This window comes from Nannospalax galili, unplaced genomic scaffold, assembly GCF_000622305.1.
Source record: "Nannospalax galili isolate Female #2095 unplaced genomic scaffold, S.galili_v1.0 scaffold1509, whole genome shotgun sequence".
Lineage (NCBI taxonomy): Eukaryota > Metazoa > Chordata > Mammalia > Rodentia > Spalacidae > Nannospalax > Nannospalax galili.
The window spans coordinates 260,581-283,159 of NW_008360299.1; the positions used below are offsets into that span (position 1 = coordinate 260,581).

General features: G+C 45.0%; 1 long non-coding RNA gene across 1 annotated transcript; it reads left to right on the forward strand.

The window, feature by feature from the left end:
• Positions 1–21,022: 21,022 nt before the first annotated feature.
• On the forward strand, positions 21,023–22,107 carry LOC103726608. The gene is made up of 3 exons (XR_606908.1): positions 21,023–21,202; positions 21,802–21,894; positions 22,052–22,107. It is a non-coding gene; the product is annotated as an uncharacterized LOC103726608 (long non-coding RNA).
• Positions 22,108–22,579: the final 472 nt, after the last annotated feature.

Below are 22,579 nucleotides of genomic sequence, written 5' to 3' on the forward strand. Positions count from 1 at the left end.
AAGAGACGAAGTGTCCCTGGGCCAGGAGGAGAATGTTCGAAGGCCGGTGACAACAGATCTTACACTGATGAAACCAGATCTGGCCTGCTGGGGATATTGATGAAGCCGTTCACCTCCACGGAGGGCTGGCCGCAGTGATGGCTACTCGGAGGTAAGACGTAAATAAGTATGGATGGTCCTGGCATTGCTGCCTTTGAAACTTTTTTACTTTAATATTTCCCATAGTCTAGAGGTGTGGATGGGTGCTGAACTGCATTGAATTTTCCTGTATTTCCTGGAATTGCAATGGTTGGTTTTTTGTACTAATTCTTAAAGAAAAGGAAGGTTTTCTCTGTGAAGATGGGGTGTTTCAACTTGATATGACTTCAACTTTATAAACATGTTATTTATTTATTTTTTTTTTTGGTCTTTTTGAGACAGGGTCTCTCTGTAGCCCCAGCTGTCCTGGAACTCACTATGTAGACCAGGCTGGCCTTGAACTCACAGAGATCTGCCTGCTTCTGCCTCCCGAGTGCTGGGACTAAGGCGTGCATCACCACGCCCGGCCTAAACAAGTTCATTTTAATTATCAGAGATGCACATTTAATGAGATATGGGGATTGATTTAAATATAGGTCTTTGTTGGAACTTTCTTAAAACTAAATTTTTATATATTCCTGCCTCATTAAATTATTTTCAGTCTATGCTGTTTGTCTTCTTTTGATTAATCTTATTTGTCGTTCTTCAGGGTAGAAGCGATCATTTATATTTCAACTGTAACACACACATGCACACACACACTCGCGCGCGCATTCTGAGAGAGAGTAGTTATATTTTCTTTCTGAGATAAAGCCGCAGAATTGTTGCTAAAATAACACTAAAGTTCTCTGGTCCCATTAGTTTGCTTCCGTTGCTTCTTTAACCTCAGGGCTGACGGAATACTGTCTCAGATTCCATTTCACTAGGGATTTAGGTAAGGTTTTCAAATAGCTCTTAATCTTTTTTTTTCTTATTTCAATCGGAAGTCAGACATTTTAATAAAATGTGTTTAAGTTGCTGAATAAGTCAAAGAAATGATAGCCCTGAGTACTACAAAGAATGTCCTAACAGAATCCTAGATTAGATTACCGTAGACGCGAAGGTGTCTGGTGATTGAATACTAAGTCATCTCCAGCCTTCCTCCTCACGGTTCATCCGTTGTTCGGGAAATGAATATTTATCAAGTGTCTACAACCTGTCAGCCAGTGTGAGATGCCGGGAACACATAGGTGACAAACCGCCGTCTCTGCCCTCAGTTGTACTTAGGAGGCTCCCGAGGCATCACTCAGGGTTCTCTAGTCAGTATCACTGGTAGAATCAAGGTTAGATTTCAGCCTTGTTATTTTCGATCAATAAAATAGCAAATTTTTAGAAGCCTTTCAGGAAAAAATCAAGCTTGTCTCCGGCTGTTCAAGTTTCTAAGAGACTTCAACGTGTGGTTGTTTTAGACGGACAGTTCTCATCCTCGATGGGCCGAGAATCACTGACGGGCTTGTTAAAACCCAGATTCCTATGCCCCACCCCAGAGGCCTGTGTCCGTAGATCTGAGGATGGGGCAGGATACATTTATGTGCCTAACAAGCCCATGGGTGAAGAAGCCATTAATGTGTTTTGGGGACCACACTTTGAAAATCCTTGGTCTAAATTATCTTGTTGCTTAATGGGCTGTTCTTTCAGTAACAGTCCTGTGATGGCCAGCCTCACCTACGCAGTGAGGGGCAGTGCACAGTCTCCTTGACAGGTGCCTCGGACAGCGTTTAGACCTGCTGCACAGACTCCTGCACCTGATGAGACTCTGAACACGTTCTTGTGGCAGAACTTCCCTTGGTAGGTCTGTTCTAGCAGCTTATGGGCTTTTGTGATAGAAAGCTTTCTGTTTACTTGGATAAAATGTTTCCCTTTCACATACTGGTAATAAAAATCATTAAGTGGCCAAAAATTAGGTAACAGTAGCCCAGTGCACACCACAGCTGTAGACAGATCCAGGTTTGATAGTAAGGGCTGGAACAAGGGTTATTTTTGCTTTTTTCCAAAAGGTCAGAAACCCCTCCCAATCCTTGTCCACATGCAGCCTCTTAAAAGTGTCTGCAGAGGTAGTTCCAGCTTTCCTGACCTGTCCCACTTAACGTGTTTTTTTGTTGTCATACCTCCTGACGTAAAAAAGCAATTATCTGTTGTATTAATTAACAGTTATCTCTGTAGGGTTCAGTGACCCTCCTTCCCCAGGTGGTGAGGAAAATCAAAGACTGCTCTAGTAGTCTGTGCTGGCAGCTTTAGTGTCCACTTGACACACCTGGGTAGAGGGGCCTCAACTGGGGAGCTGCCTCCATTGGGCTGGCCTGTAGCCATGTCTTAGGGGCATCTTCTTGATTGTAGGGTGATGTGGGGAGGGCTCAGCCCACTGTGGATTATTATAAGAAAGCAGGTTGAGCACAGGCCTGCCTTAGGCTCCCTCAGTGATGAACTGTGATCCGGGAGATGTAAGCCAAATAAACCCTTTCTTCCCCAAGTTGGTATTGGTCAGTGTTTTCTCACAGCACAAGAGAAGCTACCTGGACTCCAGTCCATTAACAACTTGAGAAAAGCACCTTGTTTCTGGTTAGACGGTGTGGTCTTGGGTTCTTAATCTCTCGGGGCTGCACCAGTCTCTTCCCACTCAGAAAGCAAGGAAGTCCTTTCAGGTGGGGCTCAGAAACCCAGTCTGCTATGGAACTTGGTCTTGATTCTTCTCTTTTTTCTTCAGGTTTTTAATCCTCTTTTTTTTTCACTTATACAAAACCATTATTTTAATAAAAATGGGATCACATTATACCACTGTTCGACAACATCCTTGTTTTGTTCTGTTCTGTTCTATTTTATTTAAGATGGGGTCACTCTTTGCAGCTCGAGCTGGCATAGAACTCACTCTGTGGCTCAGGCTGGCCTGGGACTCACGGCAATCCTGCTGTATCACCTCCAGAGTGCTGGACTTAGAGACGTAGGCCACCTTGCCTATTGGTAACTTCCTTTTCATCAGTTAACCTATGTTTAGGTTCAGTAGACACCAACCTACACTCTCGTTCCCTGACATTAACATGTGCCAGTTACAGTTTTGGTCTCTTGGAACACATTGAAAGCTGCCTCCTCCTTATCCTTGGGGAGCCCACATTTTAGTGGGAAGAAATGATGATAAACAGTGAATATTATAACTAACTGACTTAGACGTCTAGGGATATAGCCTCGCCTGTGCAAAGCTCTGGTTCAATCCTCAGCACTGAAAAAATGCACAAACAGGTTAAAGAACTAATTAATCAGTTAGTCTCAGGCATAACCCTGTGATAGTTGCATGCTTGGCATGTATGAGGCCCTTGGTTCTTTCCCTAGCTTGAACAAACTAATAACTGAATGGTATACTAGACGGTATTATGGGGTATGGAAAAAAGAAAAAGTAGGGAAGCATAAGGGTGACTGAGGCAGGTTGGAGAGGGATTGTCCTATTGTGTCTTTGTTTTTTAAAATAAATAATTTGTTGAGAATTTCATACATGCATATAAGGTGTTTTGATCAAATCCATGCCCACTCCTTCCCCTCCAACTCGTCCCATATCTCCCCATCACTGTTTTCTGATAACTTCATATACTCTTTCTTCTTCTTTGATTGATTTATTTATTTTTATGGGGCTTTTGGCTACTCTAAATCCTCTCTTATTTTTATATTTTCCACAGAAGATCACTAAATCCCAACTCACTCTGTAGGGAAGGCATTATTTCCTGGGCCCAGTGGTTGATGACTCAATGGAGCAGTCTCTGGATCCCTTGCCTTTTCAATGCTGCCTGAGTGCCTTCCTTGTCTTTAATGGAGACTGGCTCCGTTAATTTGCCAGACGTCAAGCTTTAAAAGTTAGTTCCTATCCAGGACAATTATTTTATAGCCATTCTGGTCAAACTACTTGATTAAACTTCAGGAAGATGATGACAACAATGATGACGATCATTTTGTGTTTTTCTGTACCTTGCTTTTTATGGTTGTTTGCTTTGTTTTGAGACAGGGTCTCCCTGTAGCCCCAGCTGGCCTGGCACTTGCTATGTAGACCAGGCTGGCCTCAATCTCACAGAGATCTGCCTGCCTCTGCCTGTTGAGTTCTTGGATTCAATTTCATTTTATTTATTATTTTTGATTATGTGTAAGAGTATATTGCCTGCATGTATGTAAGTGCACCCATATCGTGCAATGCCAACAGAGGTCAGAAGAGGGCATGGGATCCCCTGGAACTGGAGTTACAGACGGTTGTTAGCTGCTCTGTGGGTGCCGGGAACTGAACCTGGGACCTCTGCGAGAGCAGCTGGTGCTCTTAACAGCTGAGCCATCTCTCTAGTCCCTAAATTTTATTTTTAATGATGATGATAATGATCATGAAACTGTGGTCCAATCAAAGAACACAAATATGTCACCCAGCCCCTCCTATATGCCCCATTCCACTCACAGGTCTCTCTGTCCCAACAAAAGTAGCTGTAACCGGGTCCTAACTTCGTCGTCACTGTTGTGTTTTTGTGGCTTTATTCTGCACATGTGTGGCTTTGGCACTGCTGTGGCTTAGCCTTACCCATTTTTAGAACTTAATGTGCATTTAAATGCATTATCTCTCTCCATATATATGTATATATATGTATATATGCACACATATGTATACACATATACATACACACACATATATATCTCCTCCCCCCTCCCCCCAAATGGGACTTGAACCTAGTGCCTTATACCTGCCAGGCAATGTTCTACACATCCAGCCCTGATACTATTTATGTATTTGCTTCGTTTTTGGTTTCCTTGTTTTGTTTCAAGACAGGTCTCATTCTGTAGCCCAGGATGGACTGGTGCTCAGTCTGTCACACAGGCTGGCCTCAACTCATGGAAGATGTCCTCCCTGGACCTTTGGAGTGCTGGGATAGCAGGAGGGAGTCACTGCGCCTGGCTGCTGTATCTCCTTATTTGGTGTTTTCCCCTCTATCCCTTTCTGAGAAGCACATGATGTAAATTTTGTCTGTATGTGTGGTGTTTCTCTTTCCTTTCCTATTTCTAAATTAAAATATCAAAATAATTTTTTCATAACTGAAAAAAATGTGTGTGGAAGAATCCAGGCCATTTGACCTTCAGAGTTCCCAAACCGCCCCCTGAAGTCTCGTAGTGCAGAGCATGTTTCCCTATACTTCGTATGTCCTGCATGTTTTGCAAATGCTCCCGGCGGCGAGTTCATAGGTGTTTGGGAAGCTCATAGGAAGGGTACCGCCTGTTAGCTTTCTTTTATGACAGGAACCGCTGGGGTACTTAATGTCTACAGCAGTTAATTCTTTAGAATTGCAAAACGATTCTCTCCCAAGGCGTCTCCCCACTTTTTGTTGGAATGTGTTTATAAGAAGGTACGACGAGCTGGCTCAGTGGGCTCAAGCTCTTGCTGCCCAGATGAAAACCTGAGTTTGGATCCCCAGAAACTAAATGAAGCTGGGTATGGTAGCACACATCTGTGATCTCAGCACTCCTAAGGCAGGGTAGGAGGAGAGCAGAGACAGGAGGATCCCCAGGAACTTGCAGGCTGCTAGCCTGGGCTAGGTAGCAATGGAGAAGAACGACCCTGACTCCAGGTGGATGGTCGGTTTTGGCTTGGTGCTAGAGATTAAGCCCAGGGCGTTGTGGATGACTCAGAGCTACACCTCCAACTCCCAAAGCCCCCCTTCTTTTTGGCCTTCTCAACACTCCCTTCCTCTCTCTCATCCCTCATTCTCCCAGGTGCACTTTAACAACATGGAGAGGACATGCAATTTTTAGAGCTTAGAGTATAAGAAGATAGTTGGAACATGTTCTCCAAAGAATGGAACCAAAGGCTGAATAACAGCAATATGTTCTAGACATGAACACCTGCTTAGCCAGGGCTCTTGTCACTCACTCCTCCGTGGAAGAAATCATTTAAAATACAGTTTTCAGTGGCTGATAGTCACTTCCATGCAGAGGCAGGTGGCACTAGAGGAAGCCAGTACTGTAGCTGAAGAGACTTTTAATTAAGAAACAAGTCTCCCTGTAGCTACAGCTAGCCTGGGATTTGCTGTGTAGACCAGGTTGACCTCAGTCTCTGCCTGCCTCTGCCTCCCACATGCTGGGATTAATGGTGTGTGCCACCACGCCCAGCACCTGAGGAAGATTTTTATAAATGTATGTTCTGCAAAGAAAATAGGATATCTGTTATTTAACCCTTTTATAAATGCCAGTCTCGAGTTCCAGTGGATGGCCCCACAACCATGCTTAAACGGACAACACAAATTGGACTCTGGGTACACACAGAAAAAGAAAAAGCAAAGAGTGCATGAAGTTGGGAGGGGGTGGAGTGGGCAGAGTTGGGGGAGGAGCGGTATGTAAATATGGTCAAAGTACATCGTGTGCATATATGAAATTCTCAATTAATAAAAATGGCATTTTAAGGCTGGGCATGGTGGCCCACGCCTGTAATCCCAGCACTTGGGAGGCAGAGGCAGGATCTTTGTGAGTTCGAGGCCAGCCTGGTCTACATAGTGAGTTCCAGGACAGCTGGGGCTACAGGGAGACCCTGTCTCAAAAAGACCAAAAAAAAAATAAAAAAAAAACAAAAAAAACCCCCCAAAAACCCAGGTCTTGTGTATAAGAATGTAGTCCCTTCTCCAAGATGGCTTCCCTCCTCACTCGCCTCTGGAGGAAGGCAGTGACCGAAGTCTGCATTCCCTCCTCCTATCCTGGCAGGCCCTGTGTCCTCCTCGGCTCGGGGAACGACTGTGAAGCTAGCAGCCTCTGCAGTTTTCTAAGCAGATGCCGGGCATCCCTAGAAATCCTAGTGCTGTCCTGCTTGGGGCCATTGCTGACAGCAAGGACTGCTTGTGAGTTTAGACTAGGCCAGAGGCCTCCTTTGATTGGCATCTCCTTTATTAGCTGGGAACCTTGAAACAATCGGCCCTTCTACTCTTCTATGCATGCCGGCATCCAGCGTTTGGCCTGCTAGTGTCTCTTGGTGACCTTCGTTTGCATTGGCCTGCAGATAATAGTCAGTCTCCTTAGTGAGGAGGAGGTGGGAGGAGGTAAAGGCTCATGTGAAGCCTAAGTATTAACCGTGAGGACTTAAGTATAGGATGTGCAGCGACTCTGGCAGCCTCCGCTCTGCTGCCCTTCAGGAGAGGGACAAAGACTGTATCATTAGCAACGCTGGCTGGGCACCACCACAGGGCACTTACAAGTTCAAAGATTTTAGAGATTATACAAGCAGGGTCTTTCGGAGGTCCCCAGAAGTGGGGCCGCCCCTGACAGCTCTGGGAGGAGTCAAGCCCTGCCCTGCAGAAAAGCCTGCCAGTTGGCAGCCTGCCGATGAGTTCTGTTCGGCTTTTCACTGTTAGAGAAATTTAATGACTTGCCAACATTTAAATATCAGGAGACTTCATATTTTTTATGTAAAGATAAAGGTCAAGCTCTGGCTCCTTCAGAAAGCAGAGGCAAAGGTGGGCTGGTGCTGAGTGGCACCACTCTGCCCTAAGTCAGGGTTGATGCTGCTTCCTATGCCCCAGCCCTCCCCACCACCAGATTTCCTCTTTTCCTGGATTGTTCCTGTCAGCACGCGAGCATCCTGGCACCTCTCCTTAGACACACCCGATTCTGGCTCCGCACACCCTGCCCGCCCCAGCTGCTTCTCCTCTGCAGCGAACACTCAAGACTTGTTCACATGCAATCCAATCCACGCTGTCAGCTCTCATTCTTGCTAACGTGCTCTGTGGTCCACCTTTGGCCGGAAGGACTCCTCCTTCCCACCGAGGTCACCTGGGAGCTGTCTGTGGTGCCGCACCTCCACTCCTCCGCCTCCTGCTTTCCTGTCTCTCTGGCCCCTTAGCTTAGACAGCTTCAGCCTGTCCTGGCCTCCATCTCTCCCTGCACATCCTTTGTGATGGTCTTCGGATGTCTTGGCTTTGCCGGAGCTGCTGAGTCTCAGGGTTGTTTCTTTGGCTCAGGCCATAGACCCAGCTGCCCGCTTGACCCTCCTCTTGCTGTCTGACAGGCCCCTGGTGTCCATCACTGCACTCTCAGACGCCCCCTTCCTGCTGCAGCAGTGGCTGGTATGCTCTTCTACTCTCTGGCTTCTGCCCTGACCAATGCAGACCCCAGCAGATAGGGGAGAGAGGGATGTGGAGTCAGGTATTTATTCCACAGGTTGGACCAGGACTGGGTGTGTCTCTCTCAGGTAAGTCAACACGCCCATCTCCATGTGTACTGTTTCCTGTGTAGATTTCCTAAGTCCCTCGGTGCCCAGAGCTGGTCATGGCGCTCTTACTGGCTTTGGGGTATCACTCTGTGGCTTGTGATTTCTCTGCACCCTGCCCACGCCTGCGTAAACAGCCCTTCATTAAGCCTCTACCAATTCTCCTGATTTGAGCGTGCCATCTGTTCCCTGGTGGACCTTGACTACACCATGTTGTCTCCCTTTCTATTTGAAGAGGTGGAACAAAGAGTGGCCATCCTTTGTGCAAGGACAGTCAGATATGTGTGTCCATCATTTCACTTTGACGGAAACCTGAGGGCAAGGTAGAGTCTCAGCCCAATAAACGTCTGTGCTGAGGCCGATCCCAGGACAGGTAAGAACGCAGAGCTCCGCACACACGAGCTCGAGGACTGGCCTCAGGCACGGGCTCTGCGGCACAACTCTACATGACTTGCAGGCTCAAGGCTCCACTCCAGCTGTGCGAAGATAAACTGTGATCCAGAGACGCCTTCAAGGAAGACTGGGACCTGCATTCCTGTGCGTTTCCAACCATGTTTTGCCAGGATACATGCAGTAGAGGACATCACATCTCTGTAAGTTGAAGAGTGGACGCTGATGTGCTGCCTGAGACAGGCAGGCCGATTAGCTTTTCTATAGGCACTGGCCCAGGCCATTCAACAGTAGGACAGCCAATGGGAGGGTTGAGTTTCCTCTGTGGTTTACTGCTGTTAATGCTGTTTATGTGCTCAAGAAAAACTCCAGCAAGACCTCAGCTGGTTTGCTAATGCTTCACGCTCTTTTCATTCTTTATAATCTGATTGATTATAAAAGGAAGAAGTGACCTGGGGACGGTGGGGACCACAGGGAAGACTTTCTCCAGTAAGAAATTTTGAGGTAGGCTGAGATTTTATTTCTAACTTAACTTCCATTTCCTGTTCTTTTTCAACACCTCTTCCCAGATTCATAACTACCTTAACCTTTAGCTGCTAGGGTGTGGGTACCGCCTTGTCCCTTCATTCTGAAAATAAGACAACTTGAAAAATGCGTTAACATGAAAGCTTCGGAGAATGGAGCTACAGACAAAAGGGGGCATTTTGTTTTTAAAGGATAAGAAGAACTCATAAAGAAGCCTGTGAAACACAAATTGACATTAAAGAAGCATCAGTTCTTGTATCACCTGGGAAGGTCAAAATTGTTTTTAAAAAACTCTATTTTGAAGACGTTCAGATAAAGGAAAATGAAAGTGGAAAGAAAAGGTTGTTAGAGTCCGTGATTTGTGTCCTTGGAGGTTGTCAGATTATACATTCTGGAGGAAGAAACAAAATTGTCTTCTAACAGAAGAAGGCTTACATAAATCCATATATCTGCAGTAGTAGACTGGGTTTTTATGCATATAAGCACATACTATATAGCACCTTCTCAAAGTCTATTTGAACGAATAATAACCTGTTCAAAGAAAAATGTCAGGTGTAAAAATCCCCTGGATTTAGTATTGCTCCTATTTTGATTACATGTATGTACACACATGTGCACATCTATAGTACAGCTAAAAAAAAAACCAGGAAGGCGTATGCCAAAATGTAAACAACACTTACCTCTGGCTGACAGGGTGACATATGGTTCTTTGTAAGTTTATTTATCTTTCAAAATTACATTTCTATATTATTTTTATTTTTGTTGAATTTTTGTGTATTTCATACATAACATCTCAGTTTTAATAATCTTTGTACCCCTCCGTCATGGCACCCTCCCATAACCCCCCACTGGAATCCATATAGCCTGTAATTTGTGTTAAGGCCCATTGTGTCACCTTAGTATCTCCAGGAGTTCCTCAGTGCAAGTTCTTTTACTGAGGTCTAGTCGCCTACCCAGAGTCCTTCACTTTAGAAAGATCAGCTCTTCCTCACCCAGCTGTAATCATTTGCCAATATTTCTTCAGCTAAGATTGGGGTCTGCAAGTTCTGTGCTGGGTTTTTATCTGCTTGAGTTTGCACGGGTCTTGTGCATGCTGACACCATTGCTGTGGGTTCAAATGAGCAGGGCACCAGGAGCTTTAAGGGTCTCTTTCCATGTGATCATGTGCCTCCTCCCTGGCTCTTAAAATCTTTCTGTCCCACCCCCCTTTCACAATGATCCCTGAGCCTTGAGTGAGTGAATTTTAATATAGGAGTCCTGCCCAAGGACCAGCATTCTGCAAACACTTAATCTCTATGCTTTGGCCAATTGTGACCGTTTGTGTTCCTGGTCCCCTGTTGCAGGAGGGATCTTCATTAATGAGAGTTGAGAGATGCATTAGTGATCTCTTTACCCCTTGTTCTATGTCCCGTGAGCCTTAGGTGTAGAGGTTGCATTGTAAATGTGCCACTTAGGCTTGGGCAATTCACAGACTATCTGTGTGTGACCAGTAGTGGTTCTCTGTAATAGTGTCCATCTGCTGCATCTCCACTTTGATGAGTGGTGACTGGGATATTTGTCTGTAAATATAAGGATACATATATTGCACATAGTAAGAAATTACATTAGTCTAGGGATGTGACAGTTTCTGGGTTTTCTCTAAGATCTGTGACCTCTCCAGCCATGTGTATTTGGCTAGGTTTACAGTACCACACTTGAATTTCCTCCCATTGAGTGGGCTTTTAGTCCAATTAGGTAGCTGTTGATTGCCCCCAAGATAAATGTGCCACTACTGCACCAATGTCATATGCTGTGCTGGTCACTGATGTGGTTTTTAGGCCTTGAAGCTGGTGTTGGAGCATTGATTGATGTTCTCCCTTAGCAGCTGTGCAGTGCTCTCCAAACCTATGACAGCTAACCTTCAGGGGAGGGGGCTTCCAGGTCAGTTCCAGCTCCATTGCTCCAAATCCTGTGTCTGAAGTATGTCCTGTCTTCAGCAGTAGGGTCTGACCTTCAAGTTCTGGGAGGCGATCAAGGGCTGTGGCAATAGCCTGTGTAATTTGGGGAGTCTCTTGGACCACCCTGGCCAAAATTCAAAGGGAGGTTTCTCCTGTCTGGCACTGTTTCTTGTTATGTAGCCTTTAGCTATACATATGAATTCATATAGAGAAATTTCATGTGTAATTTGTCATCAGGTTGTTGGACTAATATGATTCCCTCTGGTTTTTTACAGTAACTAGGCAATATTTATCTCTCCTCTCTCTCTCCCTGTCTAAATCTTCTCCATGGCTTCTCCATTTAAAGTGTCCACATTTCCCCATTTCTCCCTTGATATACCAGTCTCCTGTGGCCCCACCTCTCTTGAGTTCCTTCTTTCCCTTATCCCCAAGGTTCCCCCTCCTATTTATTTATTTATTTATTTATTTATTTATTTTGGTCTTTTTTGAGACAGGGTCTCCCAGTAGCCCCAGCTGGCCTGGAACTCACTATGTAGACCAGGCTGGCCTTGAACTCACAGAGACCCACCTGCCTCTGCCTCCCAAGTGCTGGGATTAAAGGCGTGGGCTGCCACACCCGGCCCCCTCCTATTTAAACACCCCCATTTTATCCATTTATCCCTTGTAACACCTGTCTCCTACTGTTCTCTCTCAGGTTCCTTCTTTCCCTTTACCTCCCTAGTTCCTTCTCATTATACTGGCTCCTGCATTTACGTCAAGATACATACTCACATATAAAGGATTTGGTGCTAGGATCCACATATGAGGGAAAACATACCTTGTTTGTTTTTCTGAGTCTGTGTTACTTCACTTACTATAACAGTTTCTAGTTCCATTTACCTGCAAATTTTATTTCATCTTTCTTGACTGCTGAGTAGAACTCCATATGTACCACATTTTCATTATCCATGCATCAGTTGAGGGACACTTAGGTTGAGAAGCTGATCATGTTAACAGCAGAGCAGGCAGTCACACTACGTAGATGCTCGTACCCTGAGATCCCTTACTTCAAACTCCTGCCCCATGTCCACTCCTGCTGACTCCTAGCCAGTCTGACTAGACTCTGCATTTTTTTGCCAGGATCATTTCAGTTCCCTTTGGATGACATCTCTCTGCTTTATACTCCAACTGTGCTAACCCCTGCTTCCCAGTTCTGCAAGCATGTCTTTTTAACATACAAATATGCTTATATTACTTCTTGGCTTACAAGTTTCAATAAGTCCTGTTAATAAAACTCGAAGTGCTTGGCCGACATAGACTTTGAGGATTGCGGACCTGCCTGCCCTTCTGCCATTCCTGTTTGTAAATCTGAAACATTTCTCCAAACTCCTCACTCCTTCACCATTCTGGCTTAGCCTGGAACGTATTTTTATGCTTCTCAGCTTGTCTGAATTATGTGCATCCTTCAAGATCACCCAAGCATCATCTTTTCCTCCAGCCATTCCTGACCACCTCCACCTGGTGCTAACTGTCCCTTTCATACGCTTAGGGATTAGTGACAGCTAACAGCAGTTAGCTGCAACTGCTCAGCTAGCTTTAAGAAAGCCAGTTAGCGGAGAGGATTAGGTGCCTGTAAAATATTGGAAGGGTAGAGAAGCAGGCAGGCTGTCGGCGATTTCCAGGAGCAGTTCCCAAATTCACACTGCAGAGCTTGCCTACCAAGGACCGGCGGCCTCTGCCACAACCAGAAAGCTGGAAAAGAAGGGACGTGCCCGAGGTTCCTTCGCTGGAGGCTGACACTGCCTCTACCGAGGTCCTCATCAGTGTGGTGCTCAGAAGCCGGGTAGACGCTGGACCATCACCACCGAGAACTCCAAGCCTCCACACCAGGCTCAGCAGCACGAAGGACCGCCACGGCAGGGCCTCTCGCAGCTCACACCCGCATACCCATCCGTCCGTCTGTCCGTCTGTGCAGCTGTTCCGCAAAGGCAAGGCCCACGCGGGCATAGGACGCTGCCAGGAAGGGAGAATGAAGACTGCGCTTCCCTGTCCTTCCCTGGAGAAGGCACGCTAGATGGAGGCTGGCATGGAGCTGAGCCCCAGGAGGACCCCCACCCCTTCTGCTCCCGCAGTGCCCTGGTATTGCCTGCTCAGGGGCTCCTCAATGACCTGATGCCTCCTGGTCTGATTGGACTGTAACCTTCCCACAGGCAAAAACTATTCTTGTTCATCTCTGAATTGTGCCTGGAACACGATAGATCCTCCACCAATGTCTATTAAATGAAGACGGAACAAGAGCTATTAGCATTATCTTAGAACTCTTTCACTAGTGAAAAGTTCTTGTACATTTTTCCTCAGACTCTTTCCAGACAACTCCCAGCCCTCCCAGTGTGATAACCTCATCCTGAGTTCTGTGACTCTGTTCCATTCTGGGTTAACTCCATGTCCCCTCTCTGCCCACCTTCCTAAAATGCAGCTCTCACTCTGCAGCTTTAAGGCTTCCGGTAACTTCTCCTTTAGGAAAAGTACAAATTCCTCGGCTTAGCACCCGCTTTGGTCCGCTGCCCACCGAAGCCTTGGTTCACAGCACTGTGAGCTAGCTGAGATGCCTGGCTCCTCGTGTTGGCCCCACCTGCAGACCTTATCCAACCCCTGCTCCGCTTCAACGTCCTTCTCCTAGGGAAGCTTTCCACACCCCGCCCCTACTCCTTTACCTTCCGATCAGCAGATTCCTGTCACTCTTTAAGTTGGCTTTTACAGTGTTGTACAGGTCCTGGGGGTCCACGCAGGTGTTTCTAGGACCCCCAAAGAGAACAGAGGGAGGCTGACAGGTGACGTTCTGACGTCCCCATCTCCCTCCAACCAGCACAACTCTGCCTCATAGGATTCATCTATTATGTGTCCTGTGATATTTTGTTAAGACAAAGTTTGTATTGCTACAGAAAAGAGAAAAAACTTTAAAATATAGAGGTTTGGGTGAGCTGCGCACGTGGAATATGCATGTGTACATACATGGGTGCAGGTGTGTGCACCTGTCAGTGCACATGCGGAGGTCAGAGGTCAATGTTGCCTGTCTTTCTCTCATTCTTCACCATATTCACTCTTATTTTGAGGATCTCTCACTGACCCTGGAGCTGCTGTTTCAGCTAGACTGGCTGGCCAGCGAGCCCCCAAATTCCACCTGCCCTGCTGCTCCCTCACAGCACTGGAACTATAGGTGCCTGTCACATGCGCAGCTTTTACCTGGATGTGGGGGATCCAAACTTGGTTCCTGATGCTTGCATAGCAAGTACTTACTCACTAAGCCATCTCCCAAGGTCTCAGCGTTGTTTTTTTTTTTTTTTTTTTTTGTGGTACTGTGGGTTAAACCCAGGGCCTTGTGTATGATAGGAGAGTATCCTACCACTAAGCTACATTGCCAACCCCAAAGGGAGTTCCTAAAAGACATTGTGCTGTAGGCACAGCAGTCCTCCTCACACAGAAGCTCATTCTGCATGTGTGCTACTTTGTCTTGCTGGGGTTTTTATTTTTTAGTTTGTTTATATTTATGTGATGGGTGTTTTGCCTACATGTATGTAAGTACATGAATGTCATGCAATGTTTGCAGAGGCCAGAAGAGGACATCAGATTCCCTGGAATTGGAGTCACAGATGGTTGTTATCTACCACGTGGGTGCTATGTACCAAATTTAGTCCTCTGCTAGAGCAGCCAGTACTCTTAACTGCTATGCCATCGCTCCAGCTCCATCTTCTGTTTTGAATCCTTTGTGTTTAATCAATTAGAGGCAGCAAATACACATTTGTCCATTTAAATTGAAAGAGATCAGGCTTAAGACAGATGATGGGCTGGGGTGGTGGTGCACACCTTTAATCCCAGCACTCAGGAGGCAGAGGCAGGCAGGTCTCTGTGAGATCCCTGTCTCAAAAAGACAAAAACAGGAAAAAGAAAAGATGATGGACTTTGACCTCTGAGCCTCCCTGGTCTCCGGTAACTATGAGCAGGTCACAATAAGACTCCAGATGACTCAATCTCTGCATTTATTGAGACTCTAATATCAGCAATACTTTTTTTTTAACTTGTAAAAACAAATTGGTTTGGTGCCTTTGTGCTGAATTGCTTGTTTTCTGCGTCTGACTAACGTCTCCTGAGGCAGTCTTAGAAGAAGTGCCCGAGGCCAGGTTGGTGTCTCCAGCCACAGATCTGCTGGGGCAGCACATTTGTTGGGAATTTTATGGCTTCTGCTCTTTAGTAAATGGGAACTCCCTTGAATGAGGTGCTGAATTGTGGGGACTCCCGAAACTGTCTCTGTGGGTGATCAGATGGTCTTCCTCACATGCCCATTTCACATCCTACTTTCTCTAAAGTTTGAGTGAGTCTTCCTGCTTGGGAGTTGGGCAAAAGTACATCCCAGAACAACCAGCTTTGTATAAGAAACCAGGAAGATTGCTTATTGTCTCCCTGCCAGGTGGTGTGCGGTGGAACATATGGACAGATTAAATAAGGTAATCCTGGGGTTACTAAGATCATTTTGACACAATAAACTTAGAAACAGTTTGCTTGTTCACTTAACTGGATCAAATACCAATCTCTTTATTTTGTAAGATGAAAATGTACCAGATGTACCTTGATAATTATTTTTATTATCTCCTAATTTAGTCTTAAAGATCTTCCCTGATGCTCTCAGGGCAGACTGGTTGGCAAAACTAATTTGTGGAATTTCTTTTTACCTTTGTTTCAGAGATGGTTATTAACTAAAAGATAATAACAATATTTTTGTTAATAGAACTGTTCGATTTCATTAATATTAGATATTAGATTAAATAAATATACTCAACAAATCAACTTTGAAGGACTTACCTTCATATCAAGACAGAGTCGTCTCCTTAATCAGCCTTTCCAATAAAAGACTGAACAGAAGTATAATTTAGGAGTTCCATTGTAGATGGAATTGACATTGACACTCATGTTAAATACATGTCTTACATATAACACTATACAATTTGTGATCATCAGAGTATATTTTTCTGTAGCTTAATCTGTCCAGTATCCCTAATCTGATTTTAACCTGTCCGATATCCCTAATCTGATTTTAATCTGTCAATCTGTCTGATATCTCTAATGTGATTTTAATCTGTCTGATATCCCTAATGTGATTTTAATCTGTCCAATATCCCTAATCTGATTTTAATCTGTCCAATATCCCTAATCTGATTTTAATCTGTCCGATATCCCTAATCTGATTTTAATCTGTCCAATATCCCTAATCTGACTTTAATCTGTCCAGTATCCCTAATCTGATTTTTTAATCTGTCCAGTATCTCTAATCTGATTTTAATCTGTCCAGTATCCCTAATCTGATTTTAATCTGTCCAGTATCCCTAATCTGATTTTAATCTGTCTGATATCCCTAATCTGATTTTAATCTGTCCAGTATCCCTAATCTGATTTTAATCTGTCTGATATCCCTAGTCTGAGTTTACATACATGTACCACTCTACATTTGCTTCCTAATCCTGGTGTCACCTGTTACCCATTTGAAATCTCAGCTCAGGATGGGCATTCTTTTACATTCAACTGCCCTATAGCAAAAGAGCTCTTTTCAAATTCTGGTAAAATCATTAGGTATCTCATTTTCTTAAATCTGTTCCTTCATTAGCAAGATAGTTTAGCTATTTAACATTTCCCACATAGTGATTCAGAATTTATTTAATTGTCCATGTCTTAATAGGATTAGAAATCCAGAGAGTATGTATTGTAAACATATGGCCTCTTTTCATGACTAATCACTGGAGATATGTAAATGGTGTCACCATAGAAACAACAGAAGGAAACATAAAAATACGTGTTATAATTATATTTCAGAAGAGAAATAGTCAATTATATAAGATCAGCTCTAAAGGAATCAAGAAACTTCTTGTGTGTGGCTGCTGATCAAACAGTGCTTTATTTTATGGGCTCTAACAAATAAGTTCCGAATCCACGGTCCAGGATTAAAAGGACTGTCATGAGGGATGCAAAATGCTTGGTACAGACACAATCTTTGATGAAAATGTCACGGTTCTAAAAATCGCCTGGTAGCTCTGGGCAGCCTTTGAAATTTGTTTCATATGTTGAGCGTGTCAATACACTGTCCATTCTGCCAGAGGCCTCAAATTCGTTCTTTCTTGGTTCATTTGGGGTGGAGGGAGGGAAAGCAAAATTTGTTGCTCATTCATCATGAGTACAAGGCAGCATCTGTCCCCTGCTAATTCTTTGCCTGCATTTCTGCTTTCATTAGGTAACCATAGAAACAAACTTTGTGGTAACCCACAGGTGAAAAGAGATAGGTAGGCGCGTAACTTGGACTAATGTCGGCTGGGATTCACCAACTATGAAAATGTAAAACTCTTCCACATGATTGGTAAGTAGCTATGATCCTGACATCCCCAAATGGTATCTGCCTGTGTATCCTAGCTCCTGTCTGTGATTCTCTAGACCTTTCTAGAACCCAGCAACAGAAAGGATAATTTGTAGGACAAGAGAGGCCCCAGAATGGAGCATTGAGGATTGTAGGCAGCACTCTGCATATTACCCAATTTTCTGGAAAGCAGACTTCCAATAAATAGCTAAAACATTTCTACTCCTCAATTTGGACCCATATAGCTGGGTCCCAACTGGGAAAAGATGACATACTGAGATTAAGATAGTCTAATAGGAGTCTGTTTGTGAGTGAACTCTTTGTAGAGGCACATGTGGGTTAGTGTGAGTGGTGTGGGAAAAGCACATGGATATACCATGAAGTCACCTGGGCTTGGAGCAGCACAACTGTCCTCACCCTGGGCCCTTCCGATAGAAAGAAGGATGGCTTGACAGAAGTGATCTTGAATCACGGACGGACAACATGCAGTGGCTCTGAAGACAGAGATTCCGATTCGCTGTGGATCGGTTTGGACATCGCTATAGACCGCTCGCAGAGGGCCTTCCCCAGCCTGCTCCCATTGGCAAGCCCCAGTGAGCAGCTGAGAAACCCAGTGCCCACTGGCAGTCTGTGGGTGTCTCTCAGGGCAGTGCATGCAGAGGGCCTTCCCCAGCCTGCTCCCATTGGCAAGCCCCAGTGAGCAGGTGAGAAACCCAGTGCCCACTGGCAGTCTGTGGGTGTCTCTCAGGGCAGTGCAGAGGAGAGGATGGAGGTGGGTCTGGAAGGACAGAGAGGAGACAGCAGCCCACCGCCTATGGTCATCCTGTGGGATTTTTTCAAATTAGTTCATATCTCACATGAAGTGCTTTACACTTCATAAGAGGAAGTATTAAGGATTTTACTTGTTTCTATCGTTTTGTATTGAGAAGAGTACATTTTCGTTTTGTGAACTACCTTCATTCTCCATGTTACCAAAAAAAGATGTGTAACTATTCCTAAAAACAAAGTCACAGAAATCGATAGTTGAAACTACTCCTGAAATTGATCATTTGTTCTCAATCTTCATGAAATCTCCGGTATAAGGACAGATACATCTCTGTGGAAAAATATGCTGTCCTGAAGAGGTCACAGTTATTTCGGATCAGACTGACTCTTGTTCTTTCCCAGGCAAACACAGACTATCTGCATATTAGAAGATCAAGAGGTGGATTATTGGCCAAAGAGAAGTTATCTTTTTTTCCTTTTATTTCTTTCCAACCTAATCTCTTCAGTGCTGGGCCTTGGGCCTTGGGCCTTGGCTGGCATCGGATTCATGCCACCTGCTGCCTTCACATTCTCACAGGTTTCTGTGGCCACATGAGCTCCCTGGGCACTCTGAGTTGTTGTGAAAGCATCAGGTGGTGGAACACCAAACTGGCAGTCAGCAGTGGAGACATGGCTCTGGAGACGTGGGACCACAATTTGGGAATATTCCAATTCCTTAATCTATGAGGACTCAGATTTTTTTTACATATTTTATTTATTATTTTTATTTTTATGTGTATTAGTGTATTGCTTGCATGTAGGTAAGTGCAGTGCCCATGGATGTCAGAAGAGTGCATCTGATCCCTTGGAACTGAAGTTATGGACCCTTGTTAGCTGCCGTGTGGGTGCTGGGAACTGAACCTGGGTCCTCTGCAAGAGCAGACAGTGCTCTTAACCACTGGGCCATCTCTCCAGCCCCGGAGGACTCTTGGACATCCATGACCCCACAGCTAGTGACAGGAAGGAGCTGAGCTCTCCAATCGAATTCATAGATCTTTTACCTTCTCCTAAGATGGGGCTCTTACTTGACTTTGAGAGCACTGCTCATAGCTGGACATAGACTGGACTTTAGTCCCAACTGCTTGAGAGCTGAGGCAGGATGATCCCCTAAATCAAGAGTTCAATAGTAAGACCCCATCTCTTGAAAATAAAAGTAATTAGGGACCAGGCATGCTAGCACATGCCTTTAATCCCAGTACTTAGGAGGCAGAGGCAGGTAGATCTCTGTGAGATCAAGGCCAACCTGGTCTATATAGTGAGTTCCAGGCCAGCTGGGGCTACAGGGAGATCCTGTCCCAAAAATAAATGAATAAAAATGAAAACAATTAGATTTTTAATTTAAAAAATTTTTATTTATTGTTTTTATTTTATTTGTACAAGTGTATTGCCTGCATGTATGTAGATGCACCCATGTCCAGGGCGCTGAATCCCCTGGAACTGGAGTTGAGGGTGCTACCCCAACAATCAGACTGTTTAAAGGCTCTTCAGTCCCACAGTGTCCGGTCCAGCAGATACCGCTTTTCTCTTCCAAGGTCCTAAAGGACAGTGTTTACTTCTCTTATCTGCAGCTTCGTGTTCACAGTGATGTCAGCCCTCCTTGGCACTATACTCAGGAAATTATAGTGTCTTCGCTTCCTAAGGATATAATCTAATGCAAACACACACAAACAGCTTTGTACTTAGAGAAATGTTCCAGCCAAACAGAAGAGGAGAGAAAGTGAGTTTCAAGTTTTTATGAACATGGAGTTTTTTTGTTCTTCAACTCTTTGCCTTGATTATGTAACTAGAAACTTGGATCACGGAACAGTTACAACAGTTGCAAGGCATCAATTTTTGGGGGCCTACTGAGTCCCAGTGCTATGCCCAGCATTAAAGCCACGATGGAATGTGAGGACTAGCTTGGCCTCAGGAAGCTCCGTCTATTAGGAGAGATACTTGGAAGCACAGGGTACAGAGTCAGGAACATTTAGCTGTGAGGGAAAGTGTAGGAACCGCAAAGGCTTCTTGAAGAGGCAGCATCTGAGGCAGGCTTTGAAGGACAACCTTTAGGCAGAGGGCTGGGCGAAAGCATAGTGCGTGGAAAGCAGAGGAGAGGTGGGTTTGGAGAAGGTGGTTGGGGAGGAAGGGCGGAAGGTAGGCAGACTGTCAGGGAAGACCGGGGGCCTGTGGCCTGGACTTTATCCAACCTGCAATGGAGAACCAGTGTACGGCCGTCACCAGATGCAGACGTGGCCGGTGTGGCATCTGTCAAAGCCACATGTGGGTGCAGGGGGCGAGCTAAATATTCCCATTCTAAACACTTAGCATTGGACCTTAGCTTATACTACATAGCTTTCTAATTTGCTTTAATTTAAATTAATAATGGAATTCACTATATGTCAGCCAGGAGGAAGAAACCACATCAGTTATTTCGATGGGTAGAATTTAATATAATAAGTGGTTAATAAAACTGAAATATAAACCATATCACAGTATCACGGTGGTAATAAGCTACCAGCCTTAAGGTTGGAGTGATGTGGGGAGGGGCTGGAATTATTAAACCTAAATTCTCTCACAGTAGTCATTCTTCAAGCATTAGGAACAGTGCAAACTAGAATCAATTGCTGCTTCCAAAACAGGCGCTATCACGGCCAGGGCGCTGAAGTGGGCCAGGGGAGGTGGGGCCAATAGAACAACCAGAAAACAAACAGGACAAACGGGGCCCTTTTTCCTCCCAGCACTCCCTGGTAGAGTGCTTCCAAGGAGCTGTCAGGCCAGGCTTCCAGCAGAGAACCACGAGAATGAGAAGTTTAGAGCTAAGAGATTACAGCTCAGCACCCAGAAAATGGCTGTGCTCAGAGTGTGGCTGCTGCTGGGAAGGAATGGGCCACGTGTCACAGAGCTGAAGGCTTCTTAAAACATTTGCAGGTAACAAATCCCCTTTGGGCCTAATAGTTACGCATGGGTACCACAGTTGTCTTGTGACCTCTAATTTTCATTTTTTTAAAATGTCTTAAGACTTCTTTTTAAATTAACTATTTTATCTTTGAGACAGAGTCTCACCCTGTAACCAAGGCTGGTCTGAAACTCACAACAATCCTCCTGCCTCAGCCTCCTGAGTGCTGGGGTTATAGGTGTGCACAACCACACACACCTGACTTTATTCTTGATTAGAGCTTTGGGATATCTCTCACCCCAAGGCCACATCCTGCAGACTATAGAACTTCAGGAGAAAGGTGTGACTAGGCCAGGCATGTCTAACGGTGGGCAGTGGCCATCTGGAGCCGACCACCTTACAACCATCTTCTCAGTCATTACTGATCTGGGGGCATAGCGGTCATTTACAGAAAAGCTCTTCCTAACTTCCCTGCAAGTGCTGTGCTGAGCCTCACTGCCCCTATATAGGCATCGGCGTTTGTTTGTAGAATTGAGCTTGTGAGTCTGTCCTGTGAATTAAGCATTTGATGGGGAACTGCTTGTGTGTCCCCCAGTGGCTTTCTATGGATAACTCTTGCCTTTCCCACTAGATGACGATCTAACTCAGCACAGATCTGCGTGGTAGCCAAGTGTGGGTCAACAGGATCAAGTTCAAATCCCAGCTCTGATACTAATTAACTCCAGTAAGTGACTTAATCTCCAAGTCTCAGTTCCTCGTTTGCAGAATGTACAGGCCTGTCTTCACCGTATTGTGACATGAAGGAAAATGAGATAAAAACGCAGAGTCTTGTACTTAATACATATTCAGTGATTCACGTGTCTTCTCTCCCCTTATTTTAGGACTCTTGGAGCACAGCTTATGGTGGGAGTGCAGTGACATTAGTGGCCTGCCTTACCAAAGCAGGTGCGAAGTCCTTTTTTGGAGGAGAACTGAAATATGTTTATATATAATTTTCCTTCTGCGCAGGCACCTAGAACATTGGGTGCACCGACAGCAATTAAAAATACGCATAGAATGACTGGAAGTGATTTCTGCAGAGGAAGGTCGTCTTCGGTGTCTCTAGACAGAGAACAATAGCTATTCATTGTGTGAGTTTCAAAGCTGGCACCAGCAGGCCAGTGTTTCAGTGCTATTCCCACACCAGCGAATCTCCATGACCCTGTGGCTTGGTGTAAACAGCTCATAGGTAGAGCTTTCTGTATGTATGCACATTCAAACGCACAATGCTTTGAAGGGAGTCTTGTACGCACCGCTTAAGAATGAATGATTTTTAACAAAACAGAACAGAAAACAAATGCTCACCAAGCCTGCTTTGGGACTGAGTTTTGCTCCAGCGTACACATGGGAAATTGTTCCTTCGCCAGAGC